Below are 23,025 nucleotides of genomic sequence, written 5' to 3' on the forward strand. Positions count from 1 at the left end.
GTAAACTTTCTATCACTCTACTCGATACATATGAATGAGTAGCTCCCGAATCAAATAACACAGCATAAGCACAACCATTAATAGATAACTGACCTGTCACAACTGACGGACTAGCATCAGCATCTGCCTGAGTTATAGTGAAAAGTCGCCCCGGGTTCTGAGCAACATTCTTCTTAGGCTCTTCTTTCTTAGCTTGGGGACAATCCCTGATAAAGTGGCCCACCACGCCACACTGAAAACATGCCTTGGCTCGGCACTCACCAGGATGATGCTTCTTACATTTAGGACACTCAGGGTATGACCGGAATGAGGACCCGCGGCCTTGACAGCCACCTCTGTTTCCCCGAAACTTTCTATTTCCTCCTGAAACTCCGAAAGCCTCAGCCTTCCGCTTGTGCTCAGGGTTGCTACTGTCGATCCCCTTACTGAAATTACCACCAGCAGGAGGGTTTGATGCCATGGCGGCATCCTTTACAGCCTGCTCTTTCATCACTTGCTGCTCGGCCTCTTCAGCAATTAAGGCCAAGTCTACCACTCTCTTATACAGAGTGTCATGGGATGTGGTAATTTTCAAGTCTCGACTGATTGTAGCATTCAGTCCTCGAACATACTTCTGTTTTCTGGTAAAATCGGTAGGCACCAAATCACCAGCAAATTTGGATAACCGGTCAAACTCCAGAGTATATTCGGCCACAGACATCTTCCCTTGAGTCAACTTCACAAAGTCTTCCTGGTGTGAAGTCCTTATAGCCACATTATAGAACTTTTCCTCAAAAAGTTTCTTAAACTCTTCCCATGTCATAACACTGATATCTCGAGTCTGATTCACTATGTCCCACCAGACGCGGGCATGATCTTGAAACATAAAGGCCGCACAATTCACCCTCTCAGTTCCCGTCACCCCCATATTATCGAGGATACGGGTAACAGTGCTCATCCACTGATCGGCCTTAATAATATCAATGCCTCCCAGAAAAGCCGGAGGTTGTAGCTTCACAAACCGCTCGAACACAGAGTCCCGGTGCGGCATAATATACCCTTGGTTACCCACCACTGGCACAGGAGCTGGTGGTAACCCTTGATTAGCTGGGACAGCTTGTTGCCTCAAACGTTGCAACTCTTCTTCTTGACGAAGTATAACACTCCGCATTTCATGAAACATCTGCTGCCAATCAGCAGGAGGATTAGCATTAACAGCCTCCGCATTATCCCCCAGATTTTGCGGAGGTGGAGGCGGTGCTGGTGGATCGGTTCGGGTAGCCCCGGCTCTACTTGCTCGCCCGTGGTCCGGATGATTGCGGAGGGTCCATTACTAGTACCCCTGAAATCAACAACCCCAGCGAGTTAAGCACCGATACCACACTTACGCACTTATTGCCTTAAACCCTAACTCATCTATTTACCTCATTCATATACACATAATAATTAACATTTATAACATGGCATCACATAACACATACATACTCTAGATGCTTGCATACTGCCTAAAATGGAAAGCGGTAAACAGATGATCACACATACAGTCAAGTATTTACTCTCAATACTTACTGCACCATGAGTCGAGCTTATCTCTGACGACGAATGTACATGTTCTACGGTCTACGGGAAGTTTAAAAACCTTGGCGCTACGATACCAAATTGTAAAGCCCTAAATAATTAGGCACGCTACCCAAAATGATTATGAAACCCTAATCCCCTAACCGGGATTACTAATTAAAAACAAATACAGATTTAAACTTTTATATTAAACAAATTCGAAAATAAACTTGTAATATATTTAAACTTTTTCAAACATAGTTGGGATCCCAAAAATATTTACAAAATTATTACAAGTTCTTTCTTACTAGCCGACCTAAGCGGCAAAACAGAATACAAAAGTCAACACTGTTAGACCCATAACCTGCTTGGTCTGAAGTGGCATGAACAAGTACATTCTTCGCCCGCTCCCGAAACTCATGGCCGATCGCCCAATGCCTTACCCTTTCCCCGCACAAGAGAGCACCCGTGAGCCAAGCCCAAGAAGACAAGATAAATCATAACAAATATATTATGCTCATTCACATATGTCTGTATAGCACAGACCTGATCATTATTTCATCATGCCCATTTATGTCTACGTGGCGTAGACCTATGTGTTGCGCTCACACATCTAATTAAATCTAATGACGTAGACCCACGTGTTACTCTCACACGTCTAAATACATTAAGGCCTTAGAAGCGGTTCATCTCGGTTATGAGTACCGAGTCCAACCTGATTATGCCTTGAGCACATAATCCTTAAATCTCATTTCAATTAACATGGCATGGCATTTATACACATATATCACTAGGGTAATAACCCTAGGCTATTAGACCGTTCCTATTAGGGTAATAACCCTAATCCCAATTACTTAAACATTCATGCATATCATTCTCAACATAAGCGCCACTGTGCATACTCTACGTGCTAATCACTGTCTTACCCGTTGTCCCGCAATAGTAGAGATTCCAAATCCCCGGTGCTCCCGACTGTGTGCCGGTAATCCTAGTCACACACAATCCGGGATTTTCACAAATAGGGTTAACCCCTGATTTCACATTCATAAAATAAATTCATGGCATTTCAAATACAGATAATCACATAGAGCTCGAAAAGAGCTTTCCAACGGTATAAAGAACGTCCCAAACGGAGTCCCGAGTCAAAAGTTATGGCCAAAACAAAATTGAGAAAAACAGAATTTCTCACTGCCAGATCCAGTCGCGACGGCCGAAAATCCCGTCGCGACGACTGGGTTTAGAACACCCCAAAACTCCATTTTTAAGGTCTTAAACATGTTAATTTTCCATAACTTCGAACCTCAATCATACCATACCCAAAATTAACTTCTTACAGTTAAAAAACATCACAACAAACATCAATTCTAACATTAATCAACAACACCCAACCAAAGCTCCAAAGCTTGAGCAAAATCAACAAAATTCCATTAACAAGAACTTGAACTCCAACTTCAAACAATAAATTTCAGAGCTCAACACCAGAAAATTACACTAATCAAATCCTCTAATTTCTGTCCAAACCTAACCCAAACAAACATATGAATTTAAAGCTTAAAGCATGCTCAAGACAACCCCACCAACCAAGAACATGCATCACAAATTCAATACCACAACCACAAAATATTTTCATGCTTTTCAACAAATAATTTCAGCAATAAATCTCAGATTAAAACCAGAGAAAGTTACCTCAAACTCAATCCAAGAACAAGCTCAAAAATCTACAAACTCAAAGCTTCAATTCAAGGCCAAATCCAAGCAATTTCTTCAAAAATCAAAATTGAAAAAGAAAAGGGTTTGAGAGAGAGAGGGGGGGTCGGCCAAGAGAGTTACAACCAGAAAATTCTATTTTCTTTTTCATTTTTGTCAAAAATGCCATTTCACACACTTATCTCATAAAGCCAAATGACTAAAATGCCCTTAGGGCCATATAACTTCCACTTTAAACATACAAGGGCAAAAATGGCATTAACACACAATTTCAAACCCAATTAAATTTCAGATTATCAAATATCAATTAAAATGCCAATTAATTCAATCTAATTTTAATTTCGGGCCCGAACCCGGTTCGGCCCGAAATACCCCGTTGTGACTATACCGCGCCAACCTGTCAGAACACACCTGAAAAGACAACACAGGCATACTATATAATAATATAGTTCTATTAAGCACGTAATTAACTTAATTTCATCAATTTACCCTTCTCGGGTCATAATTACCAAAATGCCCCTGGCTCACCAACGGGGTCTTAACATGTTAAATTCATATAATTTCACATATGTTGAACTATATAATAATATAATTTCTCAATTAACTCATAATTATCTAGTTAGGGTTTTGCTAATCCATTTCTTAATTCCGGGTATTACAATACGTCTTCAACCCTCCTTCCTGGACTTGGAAGGACTACTTGAAGTCTATCCTACTCCTCATGATGCTTTCCCTTGATCTTTTTAAGCAAAGTCTAAGTTTGAATTTTTATACAACTTCAGCCTTCCTTCTCGGAAGCCGAAGCTTGTTACATAAAAATTCAACATGACTCTCGCATGCACATTGTTTTTGGTGCGTGAAAGAGCACTGGGGGTACGATACATCTTCAACCCTCCTTCCCGAACATGAAAGGACTTCTTGAAGTCTATCCTACTCCTTGTGATGCTTTGCCTTTGATATTTTCAAGCAAAGTATAAGCTTGTATTTTTATACAACTGTAGCCTTCCTTCCCGGAAACTAAAGCTTGTTCCATAAAAATTAAACATGAGTCTCGTATGCACATTGTTTTTCGTGCAAGAAAGATCATTGGGGGTACGATACGTCTTCAACCCTCCTTCCCAGACTTGGAATGATTGCTTAAAGTCTATCCTACTCCTCGTGATGTTTTCCATTTGATCTTTTCAAGCAAAGTCTAAGCTTGAATTTTTATATAACTTCAGCCTTCTTTCCCAGTAGTCGAAGCTTGTTACATAAATATTCAACATGACTCTCGCATGCACATTGTTTTGTGGGCAGGAAAGATCACTGGGGGTACAATACGTCTTCAACTCTCCTTCCTAGACTTGGAAGCACTGCTTGAAGTCTATCCTACTCCCCGTGATGCTTTCCGTTTGGTCTTTTCAAGCGAAGTCTAAGCTTGAATTTTTATTCAACTTCAGCCTTCCTTCTCGGAAGCCAAAGCTTGTTATATAAAAAATTCAACTTGACTTTCACATGCACGTTTTTATTTTTTTTTTTTTGCAGGAAAGATCACTGGGGGTACGATACATCTTCAACCCTCCTTCCCGGACTTGGAAGGACTACCTTAAGTGTATCCCACTCCTTGTGATGCTTTAACGTCGATCTTTTCAAGCAAAGTCTAAGCTTGAATTTTTATACAACTTTAGCCTTCCTTCCTGGAAGTTGAAACTTGTTACATAAAAATTCAACATGACTCTCGCATGCACGTTGTTTTTCGGGCAGGAAAGATCACTGGGGTATGATAATTCTTCAACCCTCCTTCTTGGACTTGGAAGGACTACTTAAAGTCTATCCTACCCCTCGTTATGCTCTCCATTTCGTCTTTTCAAGAGAAGTTTAAGTTTGAATTTTTATACAACTTCAACCTTCCTTCTCGGAAGTCAAAGCTTGTTACATAAAAATTCAGCATGACTCTCACATGCACGTTGTTTTTTGTGCAAGAAAGATCATTGGGGGTACGATAAGTCTTCAAACCTTCTTGCTGGACTTGGAAGGACTGCTTGAAGTCTATCCTACTCCTCGTGATGCTTTCTCCCTGGATCCTATCAAATAGAGTTTAGGTTTGAACTTTTAGGAGACTTTAACCTTCTTTCCCGAAAGCCGAAGATTGCCTTATAAAAGTTCAACATAACTCTCACGAACCCAATAATACTTCGCCCTTTGGTATTTATAAGCAAATTTAATGTCCCAGCTCATGCGCGCTTTCTGCCTTTCTTAGTGAAAGCCAAAAGCTTTCTGCCACGAGACTCGACATGATTTTTGATGAAATAAACCCCTATGCAAGGAAGATTGTTCGTATAAGGGAGCAGGCCTAGCTCTCCCCCAAGAAACTAACAACTCCCCACACTACGAACAGCCTACAGCCTCCTTTATGGGATTTGCATCGTAGAAAGGGTTGTTGGGATATGCAATCGGGTTCTCGAAACTAGTGTTTTTCTTCTTGGCCCTGCACTTCTCAAAGACCTCCCCTGAAGGAGGGTACGAGGCAATGGGAAAAGGGAAGGAGATGAAAGTCAGACTCAAAGTAAATGACTGAGAATCTGAGCCCCAGAATTCCCAGCTCATTTGGGGTGTATGATATATCTGATTGCCGATAGCTACAACATCCTACTTCCATTCACTAAAATCATTCAACCCAACATGCAACAAAAATGCGGGACGTACTCAACCAAAGTTTCCTCAGAGAGAAATGCGTTGGTAAGGACCAAAGTAAGGAAAATGCTTAAGGCAATCGCAGACAATGCTCCCAAGGCTTGAGTTTGTGAAAAAACTAGACCCAAAAGGGGACAGTATAAGACCTCGTTTCATAGAGAGGGGGCATCTCTTGGCCAGCTCCGAACAAACAACCTTCTATCACGGCCCGAGGAAAGGAAGGGCCAAATAAAAAACAGTTCCTGAAGCAACCAAGAGATGACCAAGGCAAAGGGAAAAAGGTTGAAACACTGGCCGTTGGAACCAAATGGTTTGAAAAATGCAACCAGCCCCTAAACAACCTATCACAACAAGTTTCTAAGAAAGGAACAACAAAAAACATCCTATTCATCTATTAAAAGCCCCCCGACGGCCATGGCAATGTTAAGTGTCTCCGCAGCTAAAAAAGTGTAGTTAAGGAGAGAAATATACAAAAAAAAAAAAGAGAAAGTAAAAAGAAAAAAACAAAATAAATAGATTTAATAATGGGCCAACTGGAGGTTCATGGTTGCACACCACCTAATGGAGAGGAAGGACTCACGCCAGACATCCACTCCACTGTCTTCGTGTAAAAGTCGTGAACGACCTTCATGTTCTTGATGGCAAGCTTGGCGGGCACTTTCCTCCTCCAACTACTGATTGGCCTGCAGCATGCCCTCAATTTGGAACTTGGCGTCTGTGAGCTCAGCCCGAAGGGTCTTGTTGTTGATGCCCAGGTCACGATTTGACGCCCTGACCCGCTCTAGTTCTGTCACTAGCGCGCCAACCTCCACGGTGGCCCTTTCTGCCAGCAAGGCCGCTTGTTAAGAAATAAAGCCAAGTTAGAAGGTTGAAACGCTAAAATAGAAAATAGGGAAAAATAAAAAAGCTAGCATCTTGAAGACTTACCCCAATGGCTTGCCGCTTTGCGCAGTGAGGCAGCGTGAAAACATCCGCTCTGCTGCAGGATGCCTAAGTCTCTGTGGGCAATTTTGAGGCACTCCTGGCCACCTGGTCCAAGAGCTCTGTAGCAAAAGGAGTAGCCTCACGCCCCAGCATGTAGGCCAGTCGATTCTCCAGGGCCTCGACCTCTAGAACTGCCATGCTAGAGGTGCTGCGTGCATGTCCTCTGCAAGCTCTGCCTTGCGGACTACCGATATCACGGCTGCCCACTAGCGGATTTGTAGCCTCTCCATCTCCAGACGCCCTTTCAGGGCCTTGTTCACCTCCTTCTCCCTCTGCATTTTAAGAAGGTTAAAAGGGACTGCCCTCTTGGGGAAGTCGAACACCGCGGTAGGCATTCTGGATTGAGCCTGGGGGAGAGCCCTGGGCTAGCCCAACCTCAGTTGGGCGTAAGGGGGTCGGGGGTGATCCCCTGATCCCCCCATGTCAAAGTCTAACACCATAAGTTTTTGCCTCTTCCTGGCAGAGGAACTGCTTCCCGCCGTTTTAGAGGGGTCGGCCTATTCTGGAGTAGACATGATGTGCCTATCCATAGATTGGCACAACAAAAAGAAAAGGGTCATGGCTTGACCCCAAAAATCCTAGAAGCAACACTGTTGGTCCCAAAAGGAGGTGCACCATTCAAGGCACCCTCCAACTCTTAAACAAATAAGCAAAGAACTTACCGATTGAAGGAGGTGTGTTGGAATCGAAGGTTCTGGTGCAGTGTTGATGGCAGAAAAATGCAACTGAGAGGAAGGGAACTAGAAAAGCTATGACTTGACAGGCAAGAAGAGTGAGAGATGGATTAACTGCTGTAAGTATTTATGGGACGACTGGAAGGGGCATCTTTCACGCGAAGCAGATGTTTCGGTTCACCCCAGGAGGTGTCTGATGATTAGATTTGAGAATTTAAAAGGATGCCTCACTTCCCAACGGGCGACTCCCATCATTACATGCATCGTAAAAAACACTCGAGGAAAAACTGCCCATGTCTAATCACCGCCATTTCGAGTTCCCCAGAGATACGCGCTCGACACGTGCGAAGAAGTCCATAAGTCAGCATTTTAAACTCTGACAAGAAAATGGGAGAAATCATGCCTCCCACAAATGACGTTTTGGTTTGACGGCTGATGACATATAGCATTAAAAGACTTGTAAAAAATTCCACGTGTGTGAAAGATCGCCCAGGAGAAGGCACTGCAAGCTCCCAGACCATGGCATATCCTGGAAGCTTGGGGTAAATTTTATTCGTATTTTTGCGAGCGTGCCACGTGGAAAATAATCAAGAAAAAGTCAAGAGATCATTAAGGCCGCCCAAATGCCTTGCTTCGTGCTCTAGGAGGGTAAGAGCCCTAATCTTGCGGAACGAGTTACGGCAAGATAAGTCTTCCCAAACGCGGGCCACAAGAGAGATGCTCGTGAGCCAGCGACTCAATACACTCTAGAAATCGAGACCCTATGCTCCCGCAAGTAACATGGATCTTCAACCAAGATACACCGGTCTGGAGTGCGCCTTTTACCCGCAGAAGATCCATTAGGTGGGGGTTTATCCGCATGAAGAGCTTTACCATTAGGTATGTAGCCAGTACAATCTGACATCAGTAAAGACCACATGGAAAAAATGCCACCTACCAATCCAACGGTGGGGGTTTATCTGCATGAAGATCCATCAAGGGTGGCCCATGCGAGGGGATTGGCCTATAAATACCCAAAGATGCACATGGAGAGAGGGAGACCTGACTTCACTTTCCATCCTTTGGCTCTTCGCCCTGAGGCCGAAGACTAATCCCTTGTAAGAACATCCTACTGTAACCCCATTACTAGCTTCAAAATATTCCTATTAAGCTTCTTTTTCTTCAAGAGGAACACAAGGGATTGGGGTAAAAGTACATCCTTTTTGTATTTGTATAAACAACCACCGATCGATGAGCCTAATAAAATGGACACGTTGACTAAGGATAATTAACACCTGAACCACGTAAAAATCATTTGTTTGTTATTTTATTATACATACCTTCATTACTTTCTTAAGACCATCCTTTGTTAATCGGTTTATTCTGTCTAGGCCAATATGGCCTAAATGTAGATGCCACAGATATATTTCATAATCGTTAGAAACCTTTTCCTCTTATTTTGTTGAGGTAAAACTACTCTAAACAATTCATTATTTAAAATTAATTGCTCACTAGGTCAGAGTACATAAAGTCTATTACTTTGTTTTGCACTACAAATAGGCATTTTAAACTTGGAAATAATAATCTCATTATTAATAAAACCAATGTTAAAATATTGTTCATGCAAAAGAGATAAATAAATTATATTTCTGGTACAAATAAGAATAAAATAAATATTGTTCAACAATAAAAACTTATTATTTAATTTTAAACGGACTTTGCATACACAATTGGCAGACACTTATGCTCTACTCTTAATCCTCATGGTCACCTCTCCATCAGCCAACTCCCTTAATTAATCAAGTATCTACATAGAAGAACAAATATAGTAGTGGCTCCAAAATCAACATTCCATAAATTATCATCTTCCACTAAATTAGCTTCAAGAACAAGTAGATCATATTTTCTCTTCTATTTTAGCTCTAAGAGATACTTGTAACAGTTTTGATAAAAATGATGTATTGTGAATTTAGCCCTAATTAATTTATGAGAATTCTAACAATAAAATTAAAGATTAGCAAAAGCATACTAAAGTCCATCAAATAGTATCTTTGCCACATTAATTGTCAAAATATTTTAATAATTAATTCGTGAAATCAAATTGAAAAATAAATTAATTAGTAAATTGTAATCTAACCATATTTAGAATAGGAATTTTTCAACACTATACCTAAAATTGATTTTATTTGCAAAAATACCTTCAACAAATTTATTTGCACAAATACCGATGTGCCACGTTAGCATAAATATCGAAATTCAAAATTATTATCGAAAAGGGAAAATACTTAAAAATTCTTGCTTCCAGAAATTTCAGTGTTTCGCAAGTTTTTTTTTTTTTTTTAAAAAAAAACAACATTTTAGTTGCTTTCGATGTGAATAATATATCTATTAGTTAATTTTTATTAAAAAGCAAATATTTCAAGATAATTTTTTTCATACACATTTAGTTGCTTATTTTGATCAAAGAACTTTCAAATTATGATTTTATTTTTTTAATTCTTAGGCTATATTATATGCTTTTTTTTATTATTTAAGATATTTTGAGGTTAGCTTTATTTTTGCAATTTTAAACTATATTTTGAGTTGTTGGAAACACATATTTTTTTTATATAAAAAAAGATAAATAAGATAAAAGTAACATTTCCCTTTCTTTTATAAATTATTAACAAAGACGTAACTATATATTATATTTGAATAAAATAAGTATACCATCTAATTTTATGGGTTACGACAATAAATATTATAATATTTTATATTTAAAAGTTTGCTAGTATCTAAATAAATTTACTTTAAATAAGTAACACCAACACATTCTATCCACCACAGAAGAGATCATGTTTAAAAATTTGATTTCTTATAAGTTATTTTAGAAATTAGTTGATATTTAAAAATTTAATTTTTTAGTAAAGAAACTAAAAGGTTATTTTTAATTTTAATTATTTTTTTCGATAATAGTAATAAAATATATGCTTCCCATATGTTAAAATAATCTCCTTGTAAAGTAGGTCGTGGTGATAAAATTTTTGAGCTCAAATAATTACCGGTGTAACCAAAAAAACTTTTATTTTAAAAAAAAAACAAAAAGAAAAAAGAGTTATTTTTTAATATTAAAGAAATAATTATGAATATAGTATAAGAAAATTATGAATATATTATACAAATGTGATATATATATTTTTTAAATCTACTACTTAGAGAGGAGGCTATTGCTTTGGTGGAATGAAAGTGACCAATAAATTAAAATGATATTGAATGCTTATAGAAGAGAGAGAAAAACAATTTAGAAAAAGAAAAAAAACATATTGAATGCTTAATAAAAGGTTTTGGGTGATTCTACAATGCATGCCCTTAAAAGGGATGTATTGATGCACCCTTAACTTATTTCGGCATTTAGAAAAAAAAATTAGTCTATTTTTTTTTTTCATATTCATGTACGTTATAGCTATTTAAGATATCTTATAAAATTTTGAGAAATTCAGAATAATTTATAATATAGAAAACAATGTTCAAACAGTCGATTTTACACGCGTATAAAATAAAATAGTCACGCGTGCAATACAATGTTTGAACATAGTTTTCGGCGTGTTAAACTTTTCTAAATTTCTTAAAATTTTGCAGGATGTCTTAAATAACTATAACGTACGTGACCATGAGAAAAAATTTGACTAAAAATTTATTTTGGATGCTAAAACAGGCATCAATATATCCATTTTAAGGGGTGTGTTGTAGAATTTTCTAAAGATTTTATAGGAAGGTAAATGAAATTAAATTCATTCTAATTTAAATATATACCACTTACAAATTTAAGAGAAATGATATTGGGTATATACTTAAATTAAATAAGTCATCATACATCCATAAATAAAATGTCCACTCTTATCACATTTTGATTTGTGATAATTTACCGTCAATAAACTGTCAGTGAAATAAAGTAAAATAAATTTGTATAATTTTGTACCTGTTATAAATATTAATAATTATGTAGATGTCCAAATCTTTTATTTATTACCATTAATTGTAATCAATATTCCCCTTTTTCTTAGTTTCCCTTTTTCTTAGTTTCTTAATATCTCACTCTTGTATTTGTATAAATAAGGGTTCACCCCATTGGAATAAACAACTCAGAAATTCTCATTCACTTTCTCTTTCTCTATTCATCTTCTTCTTCTTTCCTCTCATCTACTTTATATTATTTTATAACACGTTATCAGCACGAGTCTCTGTCCAAGCTTTAAGCATGAGTCTCTGCCAAAGTCCCAATGTAAGTATCTTGTTAAAGTTCTTGAATTGTTTCAAAGTCAAAATACACTAAATATATATTTATATATATACTCCTCTGACTGAAACAATTTCAAGAATCATTTGGTTTTTTTTCTTTTTATCTATATATCTATATATTATATATGTATGTATATATTTTTATATATTTATTATTGATTTCATATATATTTATATATATAATGTTCTTATCATTTATAATATTTACAATATATGTGTGTGCCTATGATATGATAGAGAAAATCTATATAAATTATACATATATCCAGAAGATTATGTATCATCGATAAAATATTGCATATATCCTAAAGATTATGCATCATCGATAAAATATTGCATATATCCTGAAGATTATGCATCATCGATAAAATATTGCATATATCCTGAAGATTATGCATCACCGATAAAATATTGCATATATCTTGAAGATTATGCATCCTCGATAAAATATTGCATATATCCTGATGATTATGCGTCCTCAATAAAATCTTGCATATATCCTGAAGATTATACAAACGTAATATTCATTATATAGTTGATGGATATATAATGAAAGAGATGAATACATATTTATGTTGGATTTTATGCCCTAAATAAAACTCATTTCAATATAATCAGATTTACTTATTAATATAGATCAGAAATAACGTTTAATGTTGCATGGTTCACATGATTTATTTCATGATTATATGTACATAATGTATAGATTTATCTGAAACCCTTTTCACATACTTGATCCTGTTTATTGTGCCGTCAACACATTGGAAAGTAAACATGACTATGTGAATAAAGTTTCCTAGATTTATCAGACACAGGGTTTTTACTGATATGATAATCTACAACAAGAGTTTACTTGTATTTGGAGAAATACTATGTTCTTTCCAGAACATTGGTTAAAGTAAAGCTCAGGTTGGATGCATGGAGTATGCATCAGAAGGGACCGATATTGAACTTTGACTTAGATTTAATTAAACTTACCGTAAAATCTATTCAAGTCAATATCGCCTAGTTGATCCTAGATCAAATGATCTTAATCCTGTTATTATTAGGCTCAATCTTGAAAGGCTATTCGTGTTCCTTGAATTGTTAGTTAAGCCTACTTTTAGGTCAGGGTGATACGTACTTTTTGGGAACACGGTAGTGCAATTGAGTGGGAGCGCTAGCATAAACATGGAATCTATAGCTTCTATCTGGCGAATAGTAAGCAAAGGATGATCTCCTTCGAGCTTGACCAAACGAAAATAAATGGTGGAGATCTCATTTCACATAAGCTGAAATATCATTTATACGGGGTCAAGTGTTTTAAGGATAAAATACATAGTAGGGTGTTACGGTAATTTAATCCCTTTACTGTGTAGATCATTCATATAGAGGATAATTGATCACATTAGGATTATAACAATGGATAACTAATGATGTGTCTATATGGTGGAACATATAGAGCATTCTATATACTGAGAGTGCAATTCTAAGTTCTATGCGTGGATTCAACGAAGAATTAATAAGTTAGTGAATTTTAGTGCTAAATTCTTGATCTACTTATTGGAAGCTCGGTTATATAGACCCATGGTCCCCCCACTAGTTTAGATAATATTGCTTGTAAGACTCATGTAATTTGTTTTGATTAATCAATTATAATTCACAAATTAGACTATGTCTATTTGTGAATTTTTCACTAAGTAAGGGCGAAATTGTAAAGAAAGAGTTTATAGGGGCATATTTGTTAATTATGATACTTTGTATGGTTCAATTAATAAATATGATAAATAACAATATTATTTAATAATTATTTATAGTTATTAAATAGTTAGAATTGGCATTTAAATGGTTGAATTAGGAAATTGGCATTTTTGAGAAAATCAGATACAAAAGGTGTTAAAATTGCAAAATTGCAAAAAGCAAGGCCCAATCTACTAAGTGTATGGCCGGCCACCTATGTAGGTATTTTAAGTTAATTTTTTCATTATTTTAATGCCATATAATTCAAATCTAACCCTAGTGGAATGCTATAAATAGATAGTGAAGGCTTCAGGAAAATAACACTTTTCTTCAGACTTTCTGAATCAGAACTGAGCCTTCTCTCTCCCTATCTGGCCGACCACTCCCTCTCTTCTTCTTCAATATTTCGAAATCCTTAGTGATTAGAGTAGTGCCCACACACATCAAGTGATACCTCAATCATAGTGAGGAAGATCGTGAAGAAAGATCATCAGCAAAGGAGATTCAGCATCAAAGATTCAGAGAAAGAGATCCAGGTTCAGATATTGATAATGCTCTGCTACAGAAAGGAATCAAGGGCTAGATATCTGAACGGAAGGAGTCATATTATTCCGCTGCACCCAATGTAAGGTTTCTTAAACTTTATATGTGTTTATTTCATCGTTTTAGAAAGTTCTTATTTAGGATGTTAATAAACATACTTGTGAGTAGATCTAAGATCCTGGTAAAATAATTTCCAACAACTGGCCTCAGAGCCATGGTAATTGATTTACTTGCAAGAAATTTGGACTTTAAAACGATTGTTTGTATGTTCTTTGGATGGTATCATGTTGTATTGAGTGTTATTTGATGATTGATTGATGTTTGTAAATTTTCGTGAAAAATAATTGCGATTTTGTTTGTGGAATTATTTTTATTGGATAGTATGGGAAAAATTAAGCAAGTTAGCCTTTTACAGAACTCAATTTCGATTTTATTTGAATTAGTTATGATTTTTTGAAGATTTGAAAAAATCGAGGTTGTGCTGAAATTTTCCTGCGATCGCGAAACTGTCCGTACAGTTCACAATTTTTTTTTGTTTTTCTTCGATTTTTCATGCTTTTTCATGGAATTAACTTCCGATTTTTGGTATAGTTTTGTATTTATACTATTACTATTCCTAATTCAATTCTAATTATCTTTTTGAATTAATTTAATATTTTTTAAATTTAATTCAAGATATTAGTGTAATTTGAATTTGAATAGAATTAGTATCTATCTTCTTGCTTAAAAATCTATCTTATTTTTAAATTTGATTATATCTTATCTTATTTTTAAATTTAAGGTCAGATTTTATATATATTTTTTAAATTAAATCTTTTTTTAGATATTTTGACCTTATTTAAATTTAAAATAAGATAATTATAATCATGTAATTTTAAATAGATGTAAGATATTTTGCTAACTTTTAAATTTTGTTATTTTATTTATTTAAATTAAATTTAAAATCTGAAAAAGATATTTAACTTATCTTTTCTAATTTTTATTTATAAAATAACATTTAAATTTTAAAAGTAGTTAGCAAATTTTGAAATGATATTTAGGTTGGTTGAAACCTAATTTTTCAAAATTGTAGGTTTAATTTTAAATTTAAATTTTTTTAAAAAAATTTCGAATGATTCAAATTTTTTTTAAAAAAAAAATTCGAAAAATTATTTTTATTTAATTAATTATTTAATTTAAAATTAAATAAATCCTACATCCAACTATCCAACTAACCTTGTTGCAAGAGTATGTGTTTTAGCTTATGTGTAAGTTTTCAAAACCTATTATTACTTGATTGCAAATAGCCATGGTTACTTTTTGCCAGATCTAATGATCTGATGGCTCCCTTGGTCAAGATAATAATTTGTAACAGGTATATTTACAATCTTCTTTCATCTGTGTATGACCTAGCAACATGATAGGACCCATCCAAAGTGTGCCTGTGTGAGCCTATGTGTTTAATTTTATTATAGATACATATAGATTGTTGTTGCTAAATAAAATATCATAGTTCTTGATAGATTTTATTTAGGCCCATTTAGTTTTGGGCTTATTCAATTAATAACAGTTATTCTTATTAAGGTTAAATTCCTCTCTTTTGGGCCTTGTGTGAGAGTTGGGAGCCATAGAAGTGGGTACGACATACTGAACCCAGCACCCCCTCACATGAACCACCCCAATTGTGAAGGCCCATTTGCCTGATTTGAACAACTGTACTAGGTTAATTAAACTAGTTTAACCTAATAAAAATTGATTAGCAACATAATTAATTTCATTTATTTTGAAATTAATTTAAGAAAATTATAGTTTAAAGAATTTTTTATTCTAAGCTAAACTATATGTATTTTCTTGTATTTAATTAAATATAGAATTATAACCATCTAGATTCTTTCTGGAACTTAATTTAAATTTTTCATTAAATATTCTTATTTAAGTTGATATTTAGTTATCTAAAACTAACCAACTTAAATCTGAATATCTTTTGAATTTCAAATTTCAAAATTAAGTTGAGGAATCTTAGGCATTGGTTATTAAGATTCTTTAGATATTTTTTAAGTTAATATCTTTTCGAATATTAACTTAAAATGGAATATTTTCAAATTAAGTGGTTACAACTTAATTTTTGATATTTAATTAAATTTAAATTTGAAAATATTTAAGTTCTAGATTTTTTCTAATACAACTTAAATTAGATATTTTTTCAAATTTTGTGGAAAAGATACTTAGTTAAATAAGATATTTTCTAGATAGTTATTTCTAGACTACTTATTATTTCTAATATTAAATAGGAAATATTATACATTGTGAAATTAATTATTTATTAATTAATTTTGGTACAATTTATTTTAAGTATATTTTTCCTAGTATGAAACTAGAAATTAATAATTAAGTCTTCTCTACACTTAATTATTTATTTCTTGAATTTAATACATTTAATTAATTTGAAAATTAAATATCTAAGTTGATTTTTATCATCATACTTAAATATTTCTTTTTCATGACATTTAATTAAATAGAAAATTATTTTTAGTTGAAATTTATTTTTTCAACTAAATTTAAATAATTTGCAAAATATATTTTTTCTTTATTTTATTAATCAATTTTCGAAATTGCATTTCTTAAATGCTAGAATTTCGAATTTTATCTTGAAAAATAGATTAAGTTGTAAATTAATTATTTATTTTAATTAATTCTTGGATCAACTTAAATCAATGATTTTTTTATTTATTGATTAATTTAAAATAAATTGAATTAAAGTATATTATTAGAAATTGAATTAATTAGTCAAAGGAAAATCTAGATAGATGATATTTTTGCTTGAAGTATTTTTCTAGTGTATTTAATTAAATAGAAAATTAATATTTAAGTTGATTTTTATCATCATACTTAAATATTTGAAATTTTTCTTATATATTTAATTAAATAGGAAAATTATATTTTTTGTTGTAAATTAATTTTATTAATTAATTTTGGGCCAACATTAAATTAGAATAATTTTTCCAGGATTAATTTTTTATTTTAACATGCATTTTTCGAAAATTATATTCTTAAATACTTTAATTTTTCGAAATGCAATATATATTTATAGAAAATTAAATTTGAGTTGTAAATTAATTTATATTAATTTTGTAACAGCTTAAATTGAATATTTTTCTAAATATTTATTGGAAATTATTACTAAGATGGAAATAATTCATGTTATTTTCATATCCATCTAAGTAAAATTTATAAATATTAAATTAAAATTTATATTTAGAATTTTTCATTCTAAATTGGAAATTTTAAATAAATATATATTTAAAATAAATAAATTAAATAAAGAGAATCAAAGAAAATACAACCTCACTTTAAATAATGAGCTTGATTATTATTAAGATATTCGATCTCCATTGTTGGTCTTACAAAAGTTAAATGTTTTCAATATAACCTCGAGACGCTAGACTTCGTCCCCCTATGGATGGTTATTCGTTGAACGCATTTAACACCGTAAGATTTCATTTGATAAGTGTTTTGTAAGTTTTCGTCTCTATTAGACTCTCCCCTACGGTGACTACTTAGAGATAAACTTATGAAACATGAAACAATGGTGGAAGCTCATAAAATGAGAATAACCTTGACTCTCGCCTACCGGGACAACGTTGGATTCTTATTTTGATCGAATAAAAGGTTGCTAAAATGGTTTCTATTTTAGATGAGCTGACAACTCTATTCAATAAATGATGCTTTGACTCTCACCTACCGGGACACTGTATCAGTTTGTTGAAAACCTTGGAAATTATTTAGGATTGTATGTTTTAGTATTTTCACTAGTCATTCCTACTTGCTATATGTTTATAATTTCTGAATTGTGTATGAATTTATATTGAACCATGTTATTTTCTGTTATTAAGTTGTAGTTTAATTTCGAATCTTCATTGTTGGTCTAACATGTTTGTTTTTCTAATGAGATAAATCCCTAACGGATTTTCACCATTAGACATACATAATAGTGTAAGATCTCGAAAGATAAATATTGTATGTGCAACATCTAGCTGTTCATCAATTGATGACACCTTAGACTAGTATTTTTATAATATGAAACAAGAAGATTACATAAATAAGATTACTTTGTCTTTCAGATTCAGAGAAAGAGATCCAGGTTCAGATATTGATAATGCTCTGCTACAGAAAGGAATCAAGGGCTAGATATCTGAACGGAAGGAGTCATATTATTCCGCTGCACCCAATGTAAGGTTTCTTAAACTTTATATGTGTTTATTTCATCGTTTTAGAAAGTTCTTATTTAGGATGTTAATAAACATACTTGTGAGTAGATCTAAGATCCTGGTAAAATAATTTCCAACAATTTATATATATGTTCTTGTATTCTTTGAGGACAATGAAAAGTAATCTAATATCGATATACATTTTGACAAACATTTCCTGAAGTAAATGTTTTATATTTGTCAAAAAAAAAATGATTGTATTTATGTGAATACAACTAAAGAATCATTAAAAATGATTATTATTGATGCATTTTTATAGTGGGTTTTGAATACCTAAAAAGAATATTAAGAAAATTGCATTGAAACATCAAAGTATAAGAATAACAGTGAGCATGACTAATATTATTTAAATACATGAGACATGTATTTATTGTTCATCATTCCCTGCAGAGAATGATACGAATTGAATTTAACTACTTTTAAAGATTGTTTGTATTAGTCATGTTACTATACATTGTTATTACTTGCAATGTTGGAAATTATTGCATGTGACATATATTAAAGATCAAATTTTGCATACATCTTGGAGATTATGCAAAATTGTATTCATATATTCTTTGAAATATTGTTAAAGAAATTGTTGAGTAATTTCTTTTTATATATGAACAAGTAATAAATTTTTAAGAAATTTATAATAATGTTCTACTTGTTCAACGTCATTCCCCGAAGTGAATGTAATGATTTTAAATAATCAATGGCATTGTTTGCTACTCAAATATTTTCAGAAGAAATTGGAAACAACCAAAAGATGAAATACCACACACAATCAAAGTGCATGAAATCTCTATATCATGTGTGGGATTGAATAATAGTAGTCGCGTACCTGTAGTACGGACACACTTATAATCAAGATAAAAGTATATTTGATTATTGAATAAGTGTGAATTGTACAAATTGATTGTACATTTAGAATATTTAAATATCATTCCCTGAAGAGAATGAATAGACATGAAATTCTATTTCAAAGAATATAAATTTCACATATATTGGTAATGCCAGAAGCAAATTAATATATGCATATTTTATTATTTCTTGAAATCAATAGTTTCAAACTATTGTTAGTACAGGATATGTATATATATAGTTACTATATAATTCAGTTTGCATATTCCCGAAAGTGGATATATAATTTACTAATATTTGTTAGTGATCCAATATAATCAAAGTGATAAAGAATCACAAAATGATTATTTGAAAAGCTTCCTGAAGAAGTACTCTTACATACAATTGCTACTTTGAGTAGCAAAATATCTTTGTATGTACCTAGATGTATAACTTTTATCTAGTTATGAAAGTAATAAGAGATGACTTATTATATGTACTGGTTGTACATTTAAATATATAATATATCAAGTCATGATAATTAGACTGATGAATAGTCTAAATAAATTAGACGACTTGTTAAAAAGATACCTGTGAAAAATGAATGATATATTATGGTTATATCTATTTGACCATTATAACAACATGATGAAGTTGTTATGTACATTTTATATAATACACATCATTAAATTGATGATAGTGATTCCTGAAGAAATATAAAATTTGATAAACATAATAGTGACTCCTGAAGAGTGTATATGTTTTGGAGAATAATATAATTATATTATTCGTGTATATAAAAATGAAACTTATAATGATTATGTTGTAATAAATTTACATTACCTTTGAAAGTTTCATTGAAATACAAATTATAGTGAACCTGAAGTTCATTAATTGAATTATTTTGACATGATAAATCATATGCAATAAATTGTCAAAGGATTTGACTACATTTTGTTGAAGAACCAAAAGATTCTTCTCATTGTTAATTTATAAGGCTCAAAAGAAGAATGTGCATATATTTGCACATAGAAAATATTTAAATTATATTTCTTTAACAATCTTGAGCCATTGTTAGATTTTTATTGCATAGTTTCTTATCGATGTGATAAGATTATATGATCATGCATTTACAAAATGTGTAAATTTATGTATTTCTAATTATACACGTATGACTCATTCTTAGAAATGAATTAAGTTCATAAGTATTGAACTTGAAACTGAAGTTATTGAACCTGAAGTTCAATGTATATAATATATATGAGTTTAAATAGATATCGATTCATTGTGATATATTGAAATCCCTACAGGTATATTAATATTATTAGATATCACAATTTCTTAAAATTCTCTCGATCAGGGGGAGAGAAGCAGTTGGGATCGATGATAATTTTTGAAAAATGATCCTTGCACAAAGTATATAAGAACGATATAGTTCAAAATGATATATACCAACTGAAAATCAATATTACTCAAAGTTGAGATAGAATGAGTTGAAAACGCCTGAAGCGTAAATGAACAATATAGAAATTATTAGTAAATGTTCATTTGATTTGCCCTGAAGTTGTTAAATCTAGAGGTACTCATGGAGATACCTTAATGTTATAAAGTATTAAAATGATAACCGTGATGAAAACGGTACTCGAAGAGACTCCCAAGAGAAGTTAGACATAACACATTTAATCATAATTGAATCCCTGAAGTGATTCGTTATAGGTACCTATAAATGATAAACATATTTGAAAATATGTAATTTAAAGAGATCTCTATAAGTTATGTCAATATGGGAGGAAATTATCATTTATTGAAATTTTTGTCGATAATAAATATTGAATGTGTGCATATGCAATAAACTAACATGAGATAGCAAGGATCATTGTATTAGATTTGTCGAGAATTATCGACATACATTTTGATTTTTGGCCAAAATATTATGACGCAGTCCAGGCAAATTTACTCACATAAAGTGAAGTAAGACCTGTAGGGTGTGCAAATAAATATTTCTAATGAGAAATTTGCATATATGTATTTGTACATAATGAATTGTTATACAAAGTTTGCATAGACATGAGATTGATTGAAGTAAGGCTTAAATATTGAGAAAATATAATCATGATTTGATTATAGCCTGGAATATATTTTATGAGGATTTATAAGCGTCACATAAAAGTTACAACAAAAGATTATTTATTTGGAGCTCCTAATATAGTGAGAATTTGAAATAAGCCTTATCTAAAAATTCTACAAGAATTTAATACATGTCTTAAGTGATATAAATTCTAAGTCGCGCGCACTATATGACAAAGATCTTTGTATGAAATAAAGACATGTAAGTAAATTATTGTTTGAAAAATACGTATGGTTGTCTATGCAGTATAAATACGTAAATTATACGTTGTGATAGACTCTTGAAGAGTTTTTGATTAATTGCAAAACAAACTTTTATTTCTTTTGTATATCGAGAAATATTAAATGTATCAAGTTTGTTCATTAGTATTGAAGTCCTGAAGTACTTCATATGTATTAAGAATTATAGATATATGATCATTTGATATGAAAATTAAGATCATACAACAAGATGGAACAAATATATGGTCTTGGAGTACCATCATTGTCACAAACGAAAATTTATATTATCATTAATGTGTTATGTTCATATCTACTTGAAATGTTAAATTTTAGTATGAACAAGATTGTATATACACATGAATGATACAATTAGTTGGATAAAGATTAATGTTCCACGAACCCCTCATCTATAATTTAGAAGTCCATACATACTCTGGAAGAGTTATAGAAAATATATGATCAAAGATTGTATATTGTGATATTTTAAAAGTGATAACAATAATCTTATGAGATTTATTATCACCAAAAGAATTATGGATCATATGTGCATGAGGGGGAGACATATTCATGTTGCACTCTTTTTCCCTTAGCTCAGGTTTTGTCCCACTGGGTTTTCCTGGCAAGGTTTTTAACGAGGCAACTTGCAAATAGTTATGAATATGAAATATATATTGTACTCTTTTTCCCTTAGCTCAGATTTTGTCCCACTGGGTTTTTCTGGCAAGGTTTTTAACTAGGCAACTATAAATCATGTTAACATACTTGCATTTTATGAAGCAAGTAGAGAATGTGTGTGAGTGAGATCATTGACATAGCATATTTGAGAAACATATGAATTGCACTCAATAAAGAAGTATCAACCCAAGCAATTCTCTATGGATAATACTGCTTGCATCGCTCAACTAAAAGGATGGTACATTGAAGGAGATAGAGTTAGAACACATTTCACGAAATTCTTCTTTATACGCTTCAAGAAAATACATATTGGTGTTCAACATATTTAATTAAGTGTCAATCTTGTAAACTTATTCACAAAGTTATTACCAACATCAACATTTGAGAAGACGGCAGATAAGATCGAAATTCGTCGATTAGAAGATCTCCACAAATGCCTAAATGAGGGGGAGTTAGTTTACACTATACTCTTTTTCCTTTGATCAAGTTTTTAGCAAGATTTTTAATAAGGCAGTTATTATGGACATCCAAGGGGGAGTGTTATAAATATTAATAATTATGTGGATGTCTAAATCTTTTATTTATTACCATTAATTGTAATCAATATTCATCTTTTTCTTAGTTTCCTTTTTTCTTAGTTTCTTAATATCTCACTCTTGTATTTGTATAAATAGGGGTTCACCCCATTGGAATAAACAACTCAGAAATTCTCATTCACTTTCTCTTTCTCTCTTCATCTTCTTCTTCTTTCCTCTCATCTACTTTATATTATTTTATAACAGTACCAATATTAAACATATTTAAATAAAAATATTCTAATATCAAATTCATAATTATTA

This window comes from Cannabis sativa, chromosome 7 (assembly GCF_029168945.1).
Source record: "Cannabis sativa cultivar Pink pepper isolate KNU-18-1 chromosome 7, ASM2916894v1, whole genome shotgun sequence".
Classification (NCBI taxonomy): Eukaryota; Viridiplantae; Streptophyta; class Magnoliopsida; order Rosales; family Cannabaceae; genus Cannabis; species Cannabis sativa.